The following is a 21,697-nucleotide window of genomic DNA, read 5'->3' as shown; positions in this document are numbered from 1 at the left end:
TGTAAGGTAGATAAAGTAATAGTTCCTATTTCATAAGTTGTGAAAAATGGTATAAGCTACCAAATGTTAACTACATGGAATACTGCCTATCAGTTAACATACCAAAGCTGTTGCTATTATTATTATTATTTTATTATCTTTAGCAACATTTTATTTATAAGAATATAACACAATCGTCAGTATTAAAACTTCCATAACAATCAACATATTGATTCCAACAGCATAGTAAACATGGTTTACTATGGCACTCCACCTTTGCATGATGTGGTTTCAAAATAAAATACAATCACTTAAAAAAAAAAGAACTTGTCAAAATGGACGTAGCTCACTGTTTCACTAAGGGGGAGGAATATTCTGTTCCCTGACATAAGGATAAGGGCTGCAGATTTTCCTCGTTGGTGGGGACAACTATTTAGGAAATCAGGCTACAATTTCCACCTTACTGTTGTTGTGAAAAGTTAGAGAAAACCATACCCTACTGAAATGGGGGGAGAAATGCAAAATGTTTCTGAATTATAACTGGAACTTCTAATCCTGGGGAAAAACTAATAATGGAGTTGCTAACTAAATTGAGAAATATTTTTTGTCAGTTACTGGAAGTGAAATATAAGAATAGCATTGATGATGATAGGAAAAAAATCCAACAATGCTTTGTGCATTAGTTTTCTAGGGCTGCCATAACAAAACACTGTAGACTAGGTAACTTAACTTTGTTTTCTCATAGTTAAGGAGGTTAGAAGTCTAAGATCAAGGTGTCAGCAGGTATGGTTTCTCTTCAGGTCTCTTCTCTCCTTGGCTTGAAGATGGCTGCCTTCTCTCTATGTCTTTATGTGGCTTTCCCTCAGCACATACACATCCCAGTGTCTCTTTGTACGTACAAATTTCCCCTTCTTATAAGGACACCAGTCATATTGGCTAGAGCCTATTTTAACAGCCTCAACGTAATCGCTTTTTTTAAGACACTACCTGTAAATATGGTTACATTCTGAGATATTATGGATTGGAATATCCATAAGAATTTTTAGGGGACACAGTTCAGCCTAAAACATTTACCATTCAGATACTAGAGAACAGATTTTGTATTAGTATTCTCCAGAGAAAGAAGCACAAGTGTGTGTGTGTGTGTGTGTGTGTGTGTGTGTGTGTGTGTGTGTGGAGAGAGAGAGAGAGAGAGAGAAATATTTTAAAAAATTGGCTCACACAGTTATGGAGGCTAGTAAATCCCAATTCTGCATAGTGGGTCAGAAACTCAACCTAAACAAGAGCCAAAGTTGCAGTTCAAATCCAAAGACTGTCCACTGCAGATTCCCAAACTGGTTCCCTGAACTGTGGAGTCAGGGCTATTGTGGTGGAAAAGGCCAAGAGGAAACCACTAGAACTGCTTCTACCCAGAAAAGTAGTAAACCAAAACAGTACTGTATTCCTGGAGGGATTGCAGCGATTAGTGCCATCATCAAGGACTTGAAAGATGCAGGGGTGGTGATTCCCATCACTTCTCCATTCAACCAGTCTATCTGGCCTGTGAAGAAGACAGAAGGAACTAGAGAATGACAGTGGATTATCATAAATGTAACCAAGTGGCACCTCAAATTGCAATTGCTTTAACAGATGTGGTTTCATTGCTTGAAAAAATTAACACATCCCCTGGTACCTGCTATGTAGCTGTTAATCTGGTAAGTGTTTTTTTCCCCATCACTTTTCATAAGAATATGTCTGGAATACAAGAAATTCCTTAGGGTGTTTCTTGTTATTATCATTCCCTGTGTTTAAAGTCAGTGGAAAACTACAATAGCCTAATCCGGGCAGGACTACTAATGAAATAGACCCTTCAGGAACAAAGATTTGGATCACCTCACCAGGTAAAGAACCATGACCAGTTGAGAAGCTTGCTGAGGACAAAAGGCATACAGAATGAATATTGGAAGGAGGTATTTATTAATACCAGATGTGACCACTTACCTACTTACATAAATGAGGACTGTAATTATCATGAATATTCTTCCACATTTTGTTATGTTTGTGTGTGAATATGTATTTAGTAATGAATAGATCTATCTATCTATCTCTTTGTTGTTGTTTTTTTCTCTTAACCCCTTGTAATGTAACTTAAAATGTATTGACTCCATCATGGTATTTAAGTATTGTTAACTTTCTATCATAGTGTTTAATTTACAGAATACCAAAGAGAAGAGTAAACATCACCCGAAGACTTTTTGTCTTCTGGGGAAAGGGTTAGTTCATTTTCAATTGTACATAGGAGAGCTGTATAATGTTAAGTTGAAGTATGACCTTATTATTGTCTTTATTTATAGAGTAAGTATGGCTTAAGGAAATGCATATGGGAGCCAGGTTGGCAAAGGATGAATTTGCGATGGTTCATTTTTATATGTCAACTTGGCTGGGCCACAGCACCCAGATACTTAGTCAAATATATTCTGGATGTTTCTGTGAGGATGTCTTTTTTTTTTTTAAACCCACATCCAAATTGATCAATCTGAGCAAAATACAGGTAGTAACAAAGAAAAGTAATTTTCGTATTTTATAATTTTACAATATTGTTTATCATAGAAAAAGCTTTAATATCTTTTAATAAAATACAAAAGCAAATTGTTAGTGTTGCCAGAGGTTGCTTGCCTGCCCTTAAAAAAAATTAACAATACCTGTTTGCAAACAAAAGCATTGCTAGAATGTAGTCAAACCATTTGTTCTCTTTTCAGGACCCAGCCCACTGATCTCTTTTCTGTTCAGTGACTAACACATAGTAGGCGCTGAATAAATATTTGTTGACCGATGGTGTGTTCTTTAATCCCTATCATTTATTTCCTGACCCTAAATTGGATCTTCATTCACAGGGGAAAATCCACCACCCTCCACCCCCATTCCTAGGGTAGCCCAGTGTCCTTTCATTGCCTTTGATCCACGACATTGGCCCAGACACACTTGCCTGAGGGGAATGACTGAGGGTTTCCGAGGGTAAAGGAAACATTTAGAGGATAATTGTCCTCTTAATCCCTTTCACCTATTTCAGCCATCCCTGTGGCAACCATTAGTTTGTTCTCTGTATCTGAGACTGTTGCTATTATGTTCTGTTTTTTTTAAGCCACTAAATTTGTGATAATTCCGCACAAAAACAATAGGAAACTAATACAAGCAATAACCCTGGGATAGTTAGAGTCCCAACTGTTACCCTGTCTAAGCCTAAGGGATAAGGGGAAAAAGTAGTTAGTGGAACCTCAAGGAAGGAAGCCATGTAGAAAAACGTGGACTTAGGTCTATAGATCGAGCAAACTCAAGTCAACCTTGTCAAAATGGAGCCAAGAGACTAAATGCCTGGCCATTGCCCCCACCCTTCCCCCACTTCCCTCCAATCTCCTTCTGAGCTTTCCCAATTGCTGGATCCAAAGGGAGCTATAGGGACAGTGGTTTTGGACAATGTACCATAGGTCAGGAACAAACAGCAGTGTTTAGATGGACAGAGTATGGAAACAGAAAGATAATCTGACAATATCATGAACCATGGAGACATGAGACATGAGAAGTAAGGTGCCACATGTGCTGAATCAGAAGAAGATGCACATCTCTTCATTGTGAGTCTGGCGTTTATGCCCTGTTGCAGTGGATTCTCAACTTTGCTGTGCATCAGAATAATGAGAGGAACTTAAAAAAAAAAATCTCCGGATGTCCAGGCCCCACTCACAAACAACTCAATGTTTCCCAGGGAGCAGCTCCAGAAGCTGTATGCTTACTATTATATTGTCTTCCCAGTGGTCATTTTTCCGGCAAAGCAACTTCATCTTTTCACCTTATGTCTTTAGACTCAATATCTTACTTCACCACCAAAATGTTCTTCATCCTGAATCAAATAGACAAATCATTTGTCTTAATTCACATGAACATTTCATCACCTGAACTATGCATTAAAATGGACTGTTGTGCAAAGATTTTCAAGTGAAATCTCTTCTGGTTTCACAATAAATTGAATGGGCCTTGACCTTAACCCAAGCGTGCTTGGCATTATGTTTATCCTGCGTATCATTCAGTTTCTCTTAGGGCTTTCTCAAAAGTAAGATGGCTCATATTTGTCCCTCAAGAATGCAGAATCATCTTAACTAAAAATGTGATGCCTCCACGTTAGTTAAATTGTCAAAACAGTGGTGTTTCTTTGTCTATGGCTTCAACTAGATTTAGATTTAACTCATGTTTTCTTGTATGCTCATGAGCTTATACATTTTTTTAATGTTGCATAAAATGAGCCATTTATTCTGTAACTATATAATTTTTGTCCTAACTGGAGGAATTTTAAGAGTGAGAAAGGAAGTAGTAATAATATTCAGGCACAAACCAAGCATTAATCAGGCCTGCCCAAGGGCACACTGGGATGTGCGTTCACTCTTGGTGGTCATCACCCAGAGCTAAGGATGCAGGAGGTCAAGGGCAAGGGGTCTGGTGTGCATTCATCACGCACATGTTGAGGTCCGGTTTCATATTTAACATGGTTAGGTCTTTGGTTACAGCATCCTCTCTGGCTGCTGCATGAAATTAGATGGGGAGCCTAGTGACAGTGACCTGGGGAAGAGATAATAGTGGTTTGCATTAGGATGATGGTCATGCAGATAGAGAGAAGAGACTAGAAGGACTTTGAAAGTAGAATCTATAGGAATCTGAATCGATTGTATGTAGGCATAAGGACATGTCAAGAAGGGTAGCAACTGAGTGGGAGTAGGGCTATTACACAGGACATTTTGGAGGTATAGCAGGTTATCCACAGCTGGCTTCCCCAAGGGTGACAGCAAGTCTGTGGTCCATTGTGCTCCTGTGAACAGATGATTTTCTGGGGACAAAACTCATTCATGGTAGATATGAATATTTGTGAAGATAACGTATCTGGCCCTGCTTTTCTGCCTGAGTCCTGAACTCCAGGACATTAACTACACAAACCTGGCCTCACCCCACCCTCCAGACCAGGCTGCTTATGCCCTGTGTGTTTGTTTGTGCTATGCCTTCTGCAGAAATACCCCTCCTCCTTCATCTTTCCCTCACTCCTACCCCACAATCACTTAAAAATCCTCACTATTCCATGTCTAGTACCCCAGCATAGGCATCATCTGGGAGCGATGCAGAGTCTCAGGGCCACTCAAGAGCTGATAAATCAAAATCTACATTGTGATAATATATGCAAGTGATTCATATATCCCTTAAAATTTGGAAAGTTTTATAGATAAATCCTGTTCATCCTTAAGTATTCAGTTCAGGGGCTACCTCTTCCAGACAGGCTTTTCTGACACTCCCTTCCCCACCTTCAGTCTGCTGCAAGAACTGTTAGAAAGCCATACATGGTGCCAGCTATGGCTGTGTGCACCATATTCAGGACCGTATCTAGTTCATGAGTCTTTTCCATTAGTTGTGCACCCTGAGGGTCTAAACTTATTCATCATAGTATCCCCAACTAGTAGGGATGATGCTGTAAATGCATCATCCCTGGGAATCCTCATCTTGCACTATTGTTGGACCACCTGACAGGTGAGACCACCTGGTCCTGAGGGCCTTCAGGTATTGTAGAAGCCAAACTGAAGTCCAAGGCAGATGTGCTTTATACCATATTTTGTCCTGTAAAAAAAACAAACAAACAAACAAACAAGATTTTACTGGCTATACACCTACACCTTGCTGACTTTTTTTCAGGGCTTTCATGCAGAGATTTAACTATGACTTTTAAAGTAGTGTCAAACAGTATCCAGGGTAGTTAGAAAACGTCTAAGAGTTGTATTGCCCCCTGCAAAATCTGTCCTCACTATTCCAGATTCATGATGACGACCCCAGTGTCAGCCCCCAGTGCTCTCTTGCAGACAGCTTTCTGTCCCCTCAGCAAAATACCCCTCTCCAAATTCCATTTTTTGCTCAACCAAAGAGATATATGCAGAATATACATCACATCATGTCCCCCCTCCCCCTGATTCCCCATTTTCCCCACAACAAGGACTAAATCTCTCCCTGGTGTTATACACTGAACCAAACACAGTAGCTGTGCAATTGGCCCTATGCAACCTCCACCGTTCTCCTCTATGCTGTGACCTTTGCTCCATGTCCCTGGCTCCAGAAACCAAGGTCTCAGGGCCTTTCTGCTACCACCCTTTCTTTCTCCCTGGAATATTGTGCTCGCTGACATTCTTGGGCTGTCTTCCTCTCATCTGTTAGATCACACCTTAAATGTGACCTCTGATGTTATTCTATAACCCCCATTATCTCTTCACCTTATTGTAATTGTCTGCATAGTACTTAGCACTATCTATTTGTTTATTTGTTCATTATTATCTCACTTACTCCTTACTAGATTATACGCTCTGTGGGTCCACGGGTCTCACTGGGTTGTTTTTCTATCACTGAATTCCAAGCATCTAGAATAGTGCTGAAAACACTGTGGAAGCTTGTTAGGAATTTATTAAACAAATAGATGTTAATGTATGCAATAACACACACACACACAGTTTCAATCAAATAGAGCCAAATGTGCTAGTCATTGTCCAAATTCATCAAATTTATTCTGTACCCACGACTTTTTGCCCTGTTCTGTCAAAGGGGCATGTGAGCCAGGGACCTGCCCCCTTCCCGGGAACCCTAATAACCCATGGGATCCCTGGACCCTTCGGGACTTCTGTGGGCTATTGGTGGAGCAGCAGAAGCAAAAGGGCCACTTGAGAAAAGCCGGAAGCTGGACTCGAACTTAGTCCAAACTTACATGTTATAAATCATTTTGATCTTTCAATCAACAGAGCTGCCTCCAACTTTCTTAACCTCTTTTCTGATAGAAGAGAATCTCCTTTTGATAGGAGGGAGTGATTCTTTCCAATTCTTTGTTCATGTCTTCTGCCAATTTCTTATAAAAGTTGCATATTTGATGTTTCTACACACATTGAGAAATTTCTTCTCTATTTCTAAGCAGTGTATTTCCTCCTCAACCAATTTTCTGTCAAGTCACATTACATGTTCTTGATGCAGGCAGTATTTGAAGCTTCGGCTTAAGCTTCTGGATCTCACTTTCCAACTGGGAAATTTTCAGACTGCATATACTTGCTTGGTTTGAGTTTTTTATTTTTCCTGTAAGCTCTTCATTCATTTGGTTTTCTTCACACAATTGCCTGGATATTTCTTGTTGTTGTTGTTTTTTTCTTTCTCTTTCAGGACTCTTAAAGGACATATTTAAGCTAACATCATCAATGAGACTCTTTAGATCCACTTCTAACTAACAGACTAGATGGCGGCCATTTTGTGCTTCCCTCTCTTTCTCTGCTTCCACGTTTCTGCCATCCGTGTGATTTCTCCCAATATCAGGAAACATCTGGCCTTCAGTATGGTTTCAGCCAGAGATTTTCATTGTCTCGCTTTATCATTCATGACCCGGGTCACTCGTGCATTTGAGTGTTCTGGCATTTCTCCATGTTCCTTCTTTTCCCACACTTTTTCTTCCCTCCCTCTTCCTCTTCCCTCTTGGGCACCTCTGGACTGTGATAAAGATGAGCATTTTTATTCAAATATTTCTTCATTTTCTTCTGAAGCTTTTCTCCATTATTCTGTAACGCTTTTACAATGTCATTAACCATAGTTATTTGGGAAAGTTTACAGGGCTTGCTTTTCTGTCCTTTGTCAAGAAAGTCTATTATGTCATCAGGTGAAACCTTGTTCAGAATTTGAACTTGCAAACACAAAACTTGCAATATTGAAGGGCTTGCTTCCAGCCCAGGTGACTGGAGGGCTTTGGTGACTTCTGTCATTAGTTTATTCTTTTCACTGCCTTTTCCACACACTTCAACTTAAGGAGAACACCCTTTGGCTGGCTCTTTTTTTTTCTAAAGGAGACCTGGGACTTGTCTCAAGCATTCACATGTTATCGGCAGAGCACTTCAAAGCTCCTCCAAGATTGGCTGAAAAAACATCTCAGTGGCAGGCAGTGGATCCTTCATGGCTCTGAAGGGCTCTGCAGTTCTCCTTCCAATGTCCAGTGTCCTATAGGCCACAAGTGACCGCATGGAACCCTGTGAAGTATTCAGTCTCTAATGTATAGAAGTGCCCAGCAACCAGGGCAATCCAGTAAGTAGTTGGGCTGGGGGAAGGGGAGGCCAACCAGGTTCTAGAGAGCAGTGCTTCCTAACTTTGTTCAGCTCACTGCATAAATTGAAAGTTATATTACCTATACAATAAACCAGAGGAAGTGGAAAGGGCTGAATGCAGCCTAGAGCTCGGCCATTCTAGGCCCCACCTGGCCTTACAGCAAACCTAGAAGTCCAAAGCAATCCCATGCCATTACCCCTCCTCTGCACACAAGTCTGTCAGGGCATAGCGGTGGGGCCACACTCATGAGTGAGGCCTATTCTCTTGATTTCAAGTTTCCTTTGATTTTGCCTATAAAGTTCCCAAGTATCTCCCTCCTCTGAAGTTTCCTTCCTCCTTTGTGTTTAGTCAAGGTGGTCAGACAGGGGCAGAAGATGAAGGGTATACCCACAGCAATTGATCAGAATCCTGCATTTAAATCATAAGGACTCAGGATAAGTCAATTAGAAATGGCAGGGCCTTAAAATTTCATGAATTTTCTATGGAGTCAGCATGTCCCTGTTTGATCCAAGTGTTCCTAGAAGGGAGCGACTCTGCTTCTGGGCTCTTTCTTTCACAAAGCCCTGCTATTTTTAGCACATCCTCCCAAGGTTGTCTTGAAGACAGTCTCCAATCCACCAATTCATCTTCAGAAGTATACCTCTACAATCAATTGTATTTTTTTATTCTTTATAATATGTTCCTGAAATAATGATGTGCTTTCAATAGTCCCCTTTTCTTGACTCTAGATTTATGTCTCCAAATCTGAGAAATAGTTGTTTCTGCTCTTGGATGCTTAATATCAACTATGGAAGTGTTATATTGTAAATTACCAGGCAAACAACAGCAAAAAATACCACTTTGTTTTAATTAGGTTTTAATAAAGACTTAACATATTATTTTGTTTTCACTTTCGATGAAAGTAATCAATAGTGCATTAAATTTCTTACAATGACCATGACGTTTCAGAAATAGTGACAAGTAGTCATTATGGTTTTCATTCAGTAACAACACAAAAATGCTCTTACCACACACTTTATAGGTACAATCTCATTAGTGTTTGTCAATCCTTCCAATTTTTTTATTCACCAGTAGGGTTAGGAAACAATAGATCGTCTACATTTGTCATTCATAAATGTGGACTTTCCATCACCAATAAGAGAAATGAGACATTATAATTTGAAAATGCCTAAAGTATTTGCCAATAGATATAAAATATAGAGGGAAAGCAGATGTTCAATGAGTAGTCTTTCACTGGGGTAAAGACTACCCTGGGACAGCCATAAGTGATAAAAAATAACAAGGACTCAAAAGGAATAAAACACTATCAAAACATATGAGAAGGAAAGGAGAACGGAAGGAAGGAAGGAAGGGAGGGAGGAAGGGAGGAAGGAAAGAAAAGGTAGAGGATCAATTTTGATCTGCAGTGTCCCCAGAACACTTGACAAAGAATAACATGAGTAGTGTGGGAATATAAAAATTATTGGATATAAGACTTCTGAAGTCAGAAAAATGTAATCTAAATTCATCAAATCCTTGTCTTTATTTTTTTCTTTTAATTTTTTTATTACAAAATTTATTGTCAAATTGGTTTCTATACAACACCCAGTGTTCATCCCAACAGGTGCCCTCCTCAATGCCCATCACCCACTTTCCCTTCCCTCCCACCCCCATCAACCCTCAGTTTATTATCAGTTTTTAAGAGTCTCTTATGGTTTGGCTCCCTCCCTCTCTAACTTTTTTTTCCTTCCCCTCCCCCATGGTCTTCTGTTAAGTTTCTCAGGATCCACATAAGAGTGAAAACATATGGTATCTGTCTTTCTCTGTATGACTTCTTTCACTTAGTATAACACTCTCCAGTTCCATCCACGTTGCTACAAAAGGCCCTATTTCATTCTTTCTCATTGCCAAGTAGTATTCCATTGTGTATATAAACCACAATTTCTTTATCCATTCATCAGTTGATGGACATTTAGGCTCTTTCCATAATTTGGCTCTTGTTGAAAGTGCTGCTATAAACATTGGTGTACAAGTGCCCCTATGCATCAGCACTCCTGTATCCCTTGGGTAAATTCCTAGCAGTGCTATTGCTGGGTCATAGGGTAGATCTATTCTTAATTTTTTGAGGAACCTCCACACTGTTTTCCGGAATGGCTGCACCAATTTGTATTCCCACCAACAGTGCAAGAGGGTTCCCATTTCTCCACATCCTCTCCAGCATCTATAGTCTCCTGATTTGTTCATTTTAGCCATTCTGACTGGTGTGAGATCCTCGTTTTTTTTTCTTTCTTTTTTTTTTTTTTTTTAAATTTTCAACGTTTTTTATTTATTTTTGGGACAGAGAGAGACAGAGCATGAACAGGGGAGGGGCAGAGAGAGAGGGAGACAGAATCGGAAACAGGCTCCAGGCTCCGAGCCATCAGCCCAGAGCCTGACGCGGGGCTCGAACTCACGGACCGCGAGATCGTGACCTGGCTGAAGTCGGACGCTTAACCGACTGCGCCACCCAGGCGCCCCGAGATCCTCGTTTTTAATAAAGTGGTAATTTTATTACAGTTTGACTTTGTGGCTTTCATGATATTTGATCACATGAATATCCAAAAACTATTTAACTTTTGATTTATCCACTCTAATATTCAATTACTATTTAACCCGGTCAACTATAAATTTCCTTTAAAAGACCGTGACAAAAATATGATGATCAAGCAAAGCTAAATTCACCACTTGTGTGACAGAGAGATTTCTGTCTTCAGATTGCCAATTGTGTTTCAAAAGGGGAAATTTAAGATAGGATATTTGTAAGGTTTGGGGACATGTTTTTGCGTCACTTAGGTAAACTTTTTTAAGGTAGAGAACCAGGATTTGGATTTGGGAAAGTTCACAAGATAATAGTTCAAGACTTGGTGGACATGGTCAGTTAAATGCCCTGTGTGAATTTTGATGAGCAAACTACTACCCTAAAAAAAGCATTATTTTCCCAGATGAGCAAACTGCTTGCTTGACTAATTTGGTTAGCAAACATTTTCTCAAGTAATGACATTATTTACTGGCTTTCAGCCTGGTGTTCCAACATAAGAACTCAATGTAGCAAATCATTGCTAGATTGACAGGCAGTCTTAGCCCTCCACCTTCATCCAAGTTAGATGTTTGAGTAGCCTCAGTCCAAACTACTTCTCTCAAGCCTCAGCTGTCCTTTCATCTAGGACAATTCATCCAATTTTCAGAGATTTTCAATTTCCCAAGTTATCTTTTCCATGGTGTACTAGATGCCTCCTTTTGGCAAACACCAAAGAAAAAGCAAGTGCGGTTCTCTAGAACAGTGATCCATACATCTCTTATCAACAACGGTTTAGGATTTTTTAAATGGTTCACACTTTGTTTCTTTATGATATTTCCATTACTAAAAGTCTACAACAGTCATTCGTAGAGGAGGAAAGGCTTCTAGTACACCTTTGTGTACATGCACAGACGTGTGTGCCTGTGTGCATGCATTTCTAGTTTATATGGAAAGGTTGCATTTTTCAAACTTACATACTGGAAAAATATATATACAGCCCCATAATGTGAAATTTTATAATTTACTATTTGATTTTCCTGAACAATTTGTGTTATCCAAAAAAAAAATGATTTTGGCTACCTTACAAGAAAGTCCATGTGCTTTTTCGATTCCAACAGAGGTGAGATAAATCATATATACTTATCTGGCATCTGATGTGGTGCTTCAGAAAAAAAAAATACTAAATATATCTTTCCTTTCGATTCACGTAATTTTCCTTTTGGATGCATGCCATTAAAAAAAGGTAAGTAAAAACAGAGTATACTCGATGAAGGCAGAATATGGTGCAAGCTACCAATGTGGAAGGCATTGAGTGAAATCTAATTTCAAAATGTAAAATCGGAGTAAGAGCCAAGAAAAGATCATTTTCATTTCTTCATATGCCCAGCAAGTTCATGATTGTGACTTTATTGAATATTTGATGCATCAACCTCACTATTTACCGTAGAATATTTTGAAAGCAGCTACAATATCTAAAGTTGCAAAGCATCACATAAATATATGTCAAGAAGCCCTGGACACCATGATGAGCATAAAACAAAAATTTACCATGGAGATTCTTCACTCTGACTAACCCTCTTTGAAATGTTGAACAAGGCATCTAGTGTTTAATTACAGATCTATAAGACTTGCTTGTAACACGTAGGCACATTAATATTCTTATAGATTCAAAAAGATACTTTGCACAGAAAAGCTTTGTGAAATCTTTCTTTTTTTCCCAATTTTTAAAAAAGTTTATTTGTTTTGAGAGAGAGAGAGAGAGAAAGAGAGAGAGAATCCCAAGCAGGCCTCGCACTGACAGCACAGAGCCCAACGCATGCCTTGAACCCAAGAACTGTGAGATCATGACCTGAGCCGAAACCAAGAGTCGGAGGCTTAAACAACTGAGCCACCCAGATGCCCATTTGAAGTCTTCTCAGATTATATTCACATCCACATAATAAGTCCTTTACTTTAGATTATTTTAACATTTATCAATTTGGGCCAAAACCTCTATAATATACTTACTGATGAATTGTCTTAAGGTTATTTTTCCTATATTTCTCACACGTATGTTGTGTTTCTCTACTTAGCTTCAAACTTCCTCCAGAGCTGGAAGAATGTCTTTTGTGGCCTGTTTTTCCTCTACACTGAGTATTATATGCCCATTTTATGAGTCATTCCTAAAGGGCCAACTTTTCCCTTAAAAATCCTGAGAAAGTGAGTTCATAGATTGGCATTTTACACTTTTCAAGAAGCATCCTAAACACCTCACAGCCTTGTTATAGAGCACCTCTCGGGGTTCCTGCCACAGAAACATTATCATAAATCAACGCTGCAGATGTCATGGACACATAGGTGTCTACCACAATTTTATGCAGCCTGGAAAATGGAGAAAAATAAGGAAAGAGTAATAAGTTCTCGTGACTCTAAGGTCTGAAATTTAAAGGGTTCTGCTTTATTCTAAGATTATGTTCATTAAGGGCTGATCTTAAGTGTCACTCACCAGTATAGTTTAGCAGCTGATGTCTGTTCTGACTGGTCAAGTAGTACGAGCACCATACCAGTAGCTTAGTATTTTGAATGTAACCCAGAGAATGAATTACGCTTTTATCCATTAAACCATTTTATCCATTCTTTCTTTTATGAAACAATGGCAATATTGGAGTTCATTTTCTCTTGTTTTTTTTTTCTTGAATATGGACTTAGTCGAAAAACATCAACTTCCCTTTCTTAGTCCTCTTTCTCTGTAGCATAAAAATAATTTTATAAACCAATGAAGTCTGAAAGCCTGGGAGCCATATGAAACTACTTATTTCACCTCTCTAACACTCCTTCTTCACAAAAGTAATGTGTTTATGGCCTCGCTTACAAACTTTTAGCACACAGCTCAGTTTTCATGCTTGCGTATTGTGTCCAAGAAGCTGGATGGAAACAAAAGGTTTCAAACTCAATTTCTTTGCAAAATCCTAGGTGTCTGGAATTTGGCATAGGCATCGTGCACTAGAACATGATGAAAATAAGCCCAGCTCCTACAAATAAAACTCTGTCTATAACTTTACACTTTATGCAGCTTCCATGCACCGTACTGCAAATGTGATATAAAAAATTCCAGGTAGTGAAGTTTTGTTGAAGTATATGTTGACTTCTGCCTTCAGATATTTGTAAGCATAGCTGTGCTGGTATTATTAAGATAAAATATATTTATTATCAGGGAATACAAATTTTAGAATCAAAACATCTTAAAGTCATCTAGCCTAACCACGTTAAGTTCAACCATTATGCCTATATTTGCTTCCCTGGCCACCTTATTCCTGCACACATAATACTAAAATGTCCACCACCTCATATGGCTTCCTGTTACTGCTAAGGAAGCACCCAGTGTCCTAAAACACTGACTGAAATGAACCTGAATCTTCATCTATCAGCCACATCTTGATCTCCAGTTAGTCTTCACAGATACACAGACTGTATAGTTCTTTCCCACAAACATAAGAGCATTTGAAGTATCTGGAATATTAGCAGATGTCTGTAAAGGTTAAAGTCTTTTAGAAAATCTTACACCAAGAATTGCAAGCCCTTGCCCTAAAGTTTGTTTCTTTCCTAAACCTCAAGCTGGGGAACATGCTTTCTTGGAGTGGTTTAAACCTTCCATTTTCCTTGCAAAATTCCCAACCACAGACTTGCTTGTTCTCAGGTCATATATTTCTGAGAAGTGAGACAATCACCTGCCTTGCCTCGTACATCATATTCTTGTTTGTTGGTTCCTTTTAACTCATGACAAAACACAACTGCCTGTAACACGTAAATCTTCTGCTAACTGCCAAAAGATAGGGGAATCTCACTTGCAGGATACTTCAAACACTTTAGTTTTTTTTTTTTGTTTTGCCTAATTTCTGTTTCTGTTATTGTCTTAGCAGCTTTAATGAGATTTAATTGACATATAACCTTGTATAAGTTTAAAATGTACAATGTGTTGATTTGATGCATTTATATAAACCGTTTAGTTTTTATTTCATTTTGTTGTCCTTCTCTTATTGCTCTCCATTTTTCTCTTACTATCCATACTAAGATAGCTCATTTTTGGATACCATGATATCTAGAAGGGAAAGTTACATCATCCTAACTGGAGCATTTCTATCTAAAGGCATGTCTTTAACAGAAGGCCTCCTTCTTTGCTAAACTTATCCTCATTTCTTTACCCTGAATAGGTGGTCTTATTAGGGAAAAGTTGTAGGTCATGGACACATTTTCACTGACTTGTTTGTCCTTTGCCCCATTTTTAGAAATGTTCTTCAATTTTAAATGCAAGATTCTCAGTGTATGTGTGATAGTTAATTTTATATGTCAACTTAGCCAGGTTATGAAGCCCAGTTGTTGCAAAATACCAGTCTCCATATTGTTGTGAAGGTAATTTTTAGATATGATTAACATTTGAATCAGTAAACTTTGGGTAAAGAATATTACCCTCTGCAATGCAGTGGGCCTCGTCCAGTCAGTTGATGGCCTTAAGAGCAAAGACTGAGATTTTGAGAAGAAAAAATTGTCCTCCAAATTAAATTGCCTTTCTGTTATTTGACTTTGTAATTAATATTGACTTTGTAATTCTGTTATTTGACTATGTAAAACAATTGACTTTCTAGCCAGGCAGGATATGGATGGATGGATAGATGGATGGATAGATAGATGATAAATAGTTGGCTCTGTTTCTCTTGAGAACATAGACAAATACAGTGTATGAATACATATATTTTTATGTGTATGTATAGATAGATGGATGATAGATGATAGATAGATAGATAGATAGATAGATAGACAGAGCCTGCTATACAGGTAAGCAATTCAGGCTTAAGCATACTACTTTTTAAGTTAGTTAAACTAATTACTATATACCCATAGTTCAGCATTTAAAAATACAAGAAAACATATACCAAAGAAGCACACAATCCCCTCCCCTTTCCAAACTTCTCAGCCTTTCATTTCCCCTTCCTAGGTTAACTATTATGACCAGTTGCCTATGGATCCTTTCAAAGGTAGCCTTTGTATAATCACATATATGTTTTTCCCCCACATAGTAATACATTATACAAACTGTTCTGCACCTTTCTTCTTCTTGTTAATATTTCATGAAGATGCTTCCATGTAAGTACATATAGAAGGATCTCATTTTTTCATAATTTATCACCATAATTTTAACTATGGGAATTCATTTAGGATATTTCTAATTCATTGCTATGTAAAACAATAGTGAAACCACATTATTCTAAAAACTCTCTTTATGTGTATGAAAGTTATAGTTTACCTGTACAATATAATACTAGATGTGGAATGTCCTTGTTTTAAATTTGTGAAGGAATGCTATGTTGATAGTTATATGACAAACTTTTTTATGTGATTAATATATCCTGGTACCATTCTGATATTTAAATAACACTTATTACTATTTGGTGTTTGCCGTCCTATATCAGTATAGGATATTTTTTTTATCTCGGTCAAGCAATTAATTTGGAAATCGGTGATTCCTGATAGTGTCATAATTCCCAATTTGTTATTAAGGGAGTAAGCCATTGAAAAACCTTTAAAACAGGGGCGTATGGGTGGCTAAGTCAGTTAAGTGTCTGACTCTTGGTTTCAGCTCAGGATAAGATCTCAGTTTGTGAACTTGAGCCCCATACCAGGCTCTTTGCTGACAGTGCAGATCCTGCTTGGATTCTCTATCTGTCTCTCCCTCTGCCCCTCCCCAACTCGTTCTCTCTCTCTCTCTCTCTCTCTCTCTTTCTCTCCCTCTCTCTCTCTCTCCCTCTCTCTCTCTCTCTCAAAGTAGATAAATAAACTTAAAAAATCATTTTTTTTAAAAAAAGAAAAGTCTTTAAAACAATAAGTGCACTATCCCAATTTGGGCTATTAATGTCACCATAAGAGGTTAGCGGTAGTAGGATTGTAGCAATCGTGGCACTTAGGTAAAGCTCAGGGGCATGATTAGAGATATACATAGGGAGAGCTCATAGCTACATCAAGGAAGGGTGGGTGAAAATGTTAGCCTTTGTGAAAATATTTTGAGTTGTTAAATCAAATTTCATATGAGATCTCAAGCAATTGCAAGAAAAAACAGAGCTGCAGTCTCTAAGAACAGATGCCTTCGGTGTCTTGATTTCCATAAAATTCTAAGAGGAGGAGATGGAAAGGTGTTTGATTTTGATTTTGTTTTACTTCCAGCCATTGTCCCTTGTCTCTTCTTGTGCCTTCTCTTAGTAACCAGAGCTTCTGCCAATCCTTCTGCTTGTAAGGAGTTTCTTTTTATTTTGTCAATTTGAAGAGAGAGAGATCACTGTACTTCTTGTACTGATGATGACTACACTTCATGGCAGTTTCACTTTATATTCACTCATCCAAGATGAAACTCTGGTAGTAGTTTCAGACCCTTTAGCCGGCATCAGACCTGCAGGGTGATGTAGGGGCAGGGGAGCCATGTCCTCTTGTGAATTTCTTCCTCGGGCTTTCCCTTCAATCCACCAACGGCCCAGTTCATTTTATTTCCCAAATAGCTCTCAACTATGTCCACCCCCTTTCATTTCCACTCCTTTCTGTGTACCACCTTGGAGTTGTCTTCTCTCTTTCTCCTTGCTGATGAATCTCCCTAAGTCCATACTGTCCTTCTACTGAAAGCTCTCTGGTGACATCCTTGTACCTTGAGAATAAAGATTAAACTAAAAGGTTTCCCAGGACGAAGGGGGCTCGAGCCCATCCCAATCCCCAGCACCACCACCCTGGTTGCTCTGGTGAATGCTGTGACACTGAGGCAAGATGGTCGTATAGCTCTTTTTTAGGACAATTCATTACCTACCAGGAGTGTCTCCAACTATGGGCATCTCCCCCTGCCCCCTGGGGTTGGCTGTTTAAGTCACAAAAGGCTGCACCCAACCTCATTTGGCGTCTTTCCTCTCAAGTGTCCATGATGTAAGGCCCTGAGGAAGTGAAGGCTTTGAGGTCAGGCCTGTCCCAGTCCTGCTCTGCTAAGGATAAGCAGAATTTGGTTTCTGACTGCACAATTCATGCTGGGGTTGCAGGCATTCATTTCATCTACACTAGAGAAGGCAGGCAGAGTGGCGAGGCTTTTGTTGGACTTGAATCAGAAACTGATGTAAATGTGGCCCTTAAAAAAGACAGAAAAAGCATGGGCACTGGTACATTGAGGTGTTTAAGTCACACAGAACTGAGGTGGATTAGGTCTTGAAGCCACTGATGGCTTTGTGTGGCCCAAGGACTCCCATTTGGATGACGAAGGGAGAAATTGTTCTGTTCTTATGGTTGGAATTGTGGACCCCAAGGGCAAGATTATAGGGGAGGTCTTTGTGTAGTTTCCCTCACAGGAGTTAGCTGAGAAGGGCCTAGAGAAGCACAAGGAGAGAATAGGGCACAGGTATATTGAAGTGTTCAAGAGCAATCAGGAGGAAGCTAGGTCGTACTCGGGTCCCCCTCTGAAGTTCATGTCTCAAGAGTGGTGGGGGCTTTATGACCACCCTGACATAGCCAACAGGCATATTGGCATCATCAAGCAAGCGGACCTATGGAGGATGAGGTCTGGTGCTCATAGTGCAAGGTATGGGGGCTCTGAGGACTACCGGGTCCTCAGCGATGGCTACAGCTTCACCACTGATCTGTTGGGGAGAGACCTCAATTACTGTCTCTCAGGCAGGTGTGACCACAGATCGGAGGTGGCGATTTCACTGCCCAGAGTACCACTGTACACTGAGTCCGCATGAGAGGGTGGCCATACGATGCCACAGAGAATGACATTTATGACTTCTTCTCTCCACTTAACCCTGTGAGAGTCCATATTGACAGTGGCTCTGATTGAAGAGTAAGGGGCGGAGCCCACATGGAGTTTGCCACTCACGAAGAAGTTGTGGCAGCCATGTCCAAAGACGGGACCAACACGCAACGTGGTTCCGTAGAACCTTTCCAGAATTCTGCAACTGGGGCCAGCAACCAGATGATGCAAGGCATGGGAGTGTCCACCCAGTCCACTCCCAGAGGCCTCGAGAGTCAGTCTGTGAGTGGCTGTTACAGGGCTGACTGTAGAGGCCAGAGCGGCATGGGTGGATATGACTAGTTTCGTAGGAGCATTTGAGTTATTGCGATCAAATTTTCACAGGCAGCCAACAAGCAGTGAAAAGCAATAATTACTCTAGAGGAAGCTGTGGGACCCATTTTGCACCATGAGTTTCGTGTAATCTGCATTAAAAAATCAACTCTTCAGTGTTTTCTCATGCAGACTTTCTTATCACATTATCATGTGATAATGAGTAAAAGCTAAACTACTTTCAGCTTTTCTCAATTAACATTTTCGTAGTGCACTTCAGAGTGATGTTATCTAAGTTAAAGTAGTTTTAAGTACATTACATGGATCTTTTATATCACATGACATGAATACACTGAGAGGAACACTTTTCTGGAAAACTCAAGGTGCCAGATCCCTAATTTAAAGAGGAGTTTTTTTCATGTTTGTTCATTATAGTTCATTTTTATTTAAAATCTTTTCAGTTTAAATTTCAGTTTTTTAAAATAAGTTAGTGTTTTTTAAAATTATTTATTTATTTTGAGAGAGAGAGAGAGGCAGAAAGAGGGAGGGAGAGAGAATCTGACAGTGCAGAGCCTGATGTGGGACCCAAACCCATGAAACATGAAATCATGACCTGAGCCAAAGTTGGAAGCCTAACCGACTGAGCCACCCAGGTGCCCCCAAGAATAGGTTAATTTTGAAAATGGAGACACATTGCTAATACTGTAGGACTTAGTGAGGCCTTGACTTAAAACTTTTTTTGTAGTTTGATTTCCTTTTGGGTGTATTTTGCTAAGTGAAACTTGTTAAATTTTTTAATTAATTTTTTTTCTTAAAATAAATATTTTCTTCACACACACAAAAAGACTAAACTAAGTAATAAAGCCTAAACTAAACTCTTAAGTATGATCTTCAAAACTGAATAATTTGGCCACTGACAAACTCTTCAGCCTCATATGGAACTCCCCCCCCCCCCCGTCAATTCCCAAATCTCAAGGCTTCTTTTACCCTGTCTTGCTACTTTGAACACAAATATATAATAAGGTAGTCAGTAAAAATGGTTGAGTAAAGACTTCCAAAATTATTTCTCATCTATAAAAGAAATGACAAAACTCACAAAGATTTTCAGAATTTACTTTTTCAAAACTCTGGAAATTAAGAAGATACTTGTAGTAATCCAAGATACATGTGAGTGTTTATTCAAGAAAAGTAACTGAATCTTAGAACGGCAAGCATTATAGTAATTTAATTTGCCCTAGTTGAGTCCCTAGGTCTCCAGTTCTGAGATAGGGTTGAAAATCAAAGCACAGAAACATGATCAAAATCTACAGCCTCATTAGCCACTGGAGATTGGATGGGAATGGGATTGGAGCTCCTTCAATATCTCATTTCCCAAGAATGATTATTTAACCTGTCCAGTCATTCCCTAGAAGAACCCCTTTGCAAGGCTATCTTTAACTAACCTGACTCTGAGCTCCCTGAGTGAAAAGTTTTTGCCCCAGTGCATTTGTTTTTGAATTGTAAATCTTTTCTCTTCTATCTCATTTAAGGTACATAAAGAAATGAGTATAAATCTGTGTTGGTGGGCACGTGGTGATTTATATGACAACAGCACTACAAAGGATAGGAGAGGAAAATGAGTTATATAAGAGTAAAATTTTTGTGTATAATTGAAATTAAGTTAGTATTAAACCTAATTAGATTGTTAAAAATTAAGCTGTTAACTTGACTCGCCAGCGCAAACACTAGGAAAATAACTCAAAAAAGAAATATATAAAAAACACTTACAACTAAATGGTAAACAACCCAGATAAAAATGGGCAAATCATTTCAATAGATTTCCCTAAAAAAAAAATACAGAAATGGCAAATAGGGAGCCTGGGTGGCTCAGTCGGTTAAGCGACTGACTTTGGCTCAGGTCATGATCTCTCAGCTTGTGGGTTTGAACCCCACAACAGGCTCTGTGCTGACAGTTCAGAGCCTGGGGCCTGTTTTGAATTCTCCCTCTCTCTCTCTCTCTCTCTCTCTCTCTCTCTTTCTCTCTCTCTGCCCTTCCCCCCACTCATGCTCTGTCTCTCAAAAATGAATAACATTTAAAAAATATTTTTTAAAAATAATTAAAATTCACTGTCACCTGTAATAGATACTATTTAAAATCATTTCATTTGATCAAATAGAATTCAGATACATAATCGCAGGCTTCTGAAATGGATGCTCTTTTCAAGGAGAAAACAATAGACTACAGAGTCTGAGTTTTTAGTGAACAATGTTAATAGATGTACAGTGAATATAACAAATGCAAACAAGGCAAAATTATATCTTTTAGACTTGAAATATGAAAATTTCTATAAATAAAAAGATATTGTTGAAACAATTGAAAAACAAGTACAAATGTCTTGTTTAATAATTTTTAGTGAGCATTTGCTGAATGAAAGCCCATGCTATTGGTATTTTAGAAAAGGCAAATGTAATAAGTACATTGACATTATTTTGTAAGCTGGAATCTTATCCATTCATATAGCTTAGAAGATTTTGGTAAAATCTGGAAAACGATGCAGCAAGGAGATACTTTTGAAAATTAATTGGGCATAGAATCATCAAAGAAAGTCAAAAATGAGAATCTGCTTACCACCTAGTTATGAACTGGGTGAAACTATCTGAACCAAAGTGAAAAGGAAAAAATGATATCAAGAAAAGAACCTAAGCATCTCTTTTTTTACACCATTACTGTCTCCTTTCCTCTTTATGCAGACTCTAGGAATATTCTGCATGTGCAAACCAGGCTTCAGGAAAAGCAAAAGAAGCTAAGACAGATGAAAGTAGTCTAGGTACAAGAAATTTAACTGTTCCAGGGTACCAGGGCTCAGTTTGTTGAGAATCAGACTTTGGTTCAGGTCATGACCTTTCTTGAGGTCAGCCCTGCATTGGGCTTGCTGCTATCAGCCCAGAGCCTACTTGGGATCCTCTGTCCCCCTCTCTGCCCCTCCCCTGCTCATACTCTCTCTCTGTAAAAT

At 39.0% G+C, this 21,697-nt stretch overlaps 1 pseudogene; it reads left to right on the top strand.

Annotated features, from left to right (window-relative positions):
• The first annotated feature begins 1,547 nt into the window (after positions 1-1,547).
• Positions 1,548-18,843, top strand: LOC125921516 (heterogeneous nuclear ribonucleoprotein F-like; annotated as a pseudogene).
• Positions 18,844-21,697: the final 2,854 nt, after the last annotated feature.

The sequence above is a fragment of the Panthera uncia genome, chromosome C2 (assembly GCF_023721935.1).
Source record: "Panthera uncia isolate 11264 chromosome C2, Puncia_PCG_1.0, whole genome shotgun sequence".
Classification (NCBI taxonomy): domain Eukaryota; kingdom Metazoa; phylum Chordata; class Mammalia; order Carnivora; family Felidae; genus Panthera; species Panthera uncia.
The sequence above is the reverse complement of the archived record's forward strand: the minus strand, read 5'-3'. Positions and strand labels throughout refer to the sequence as shown.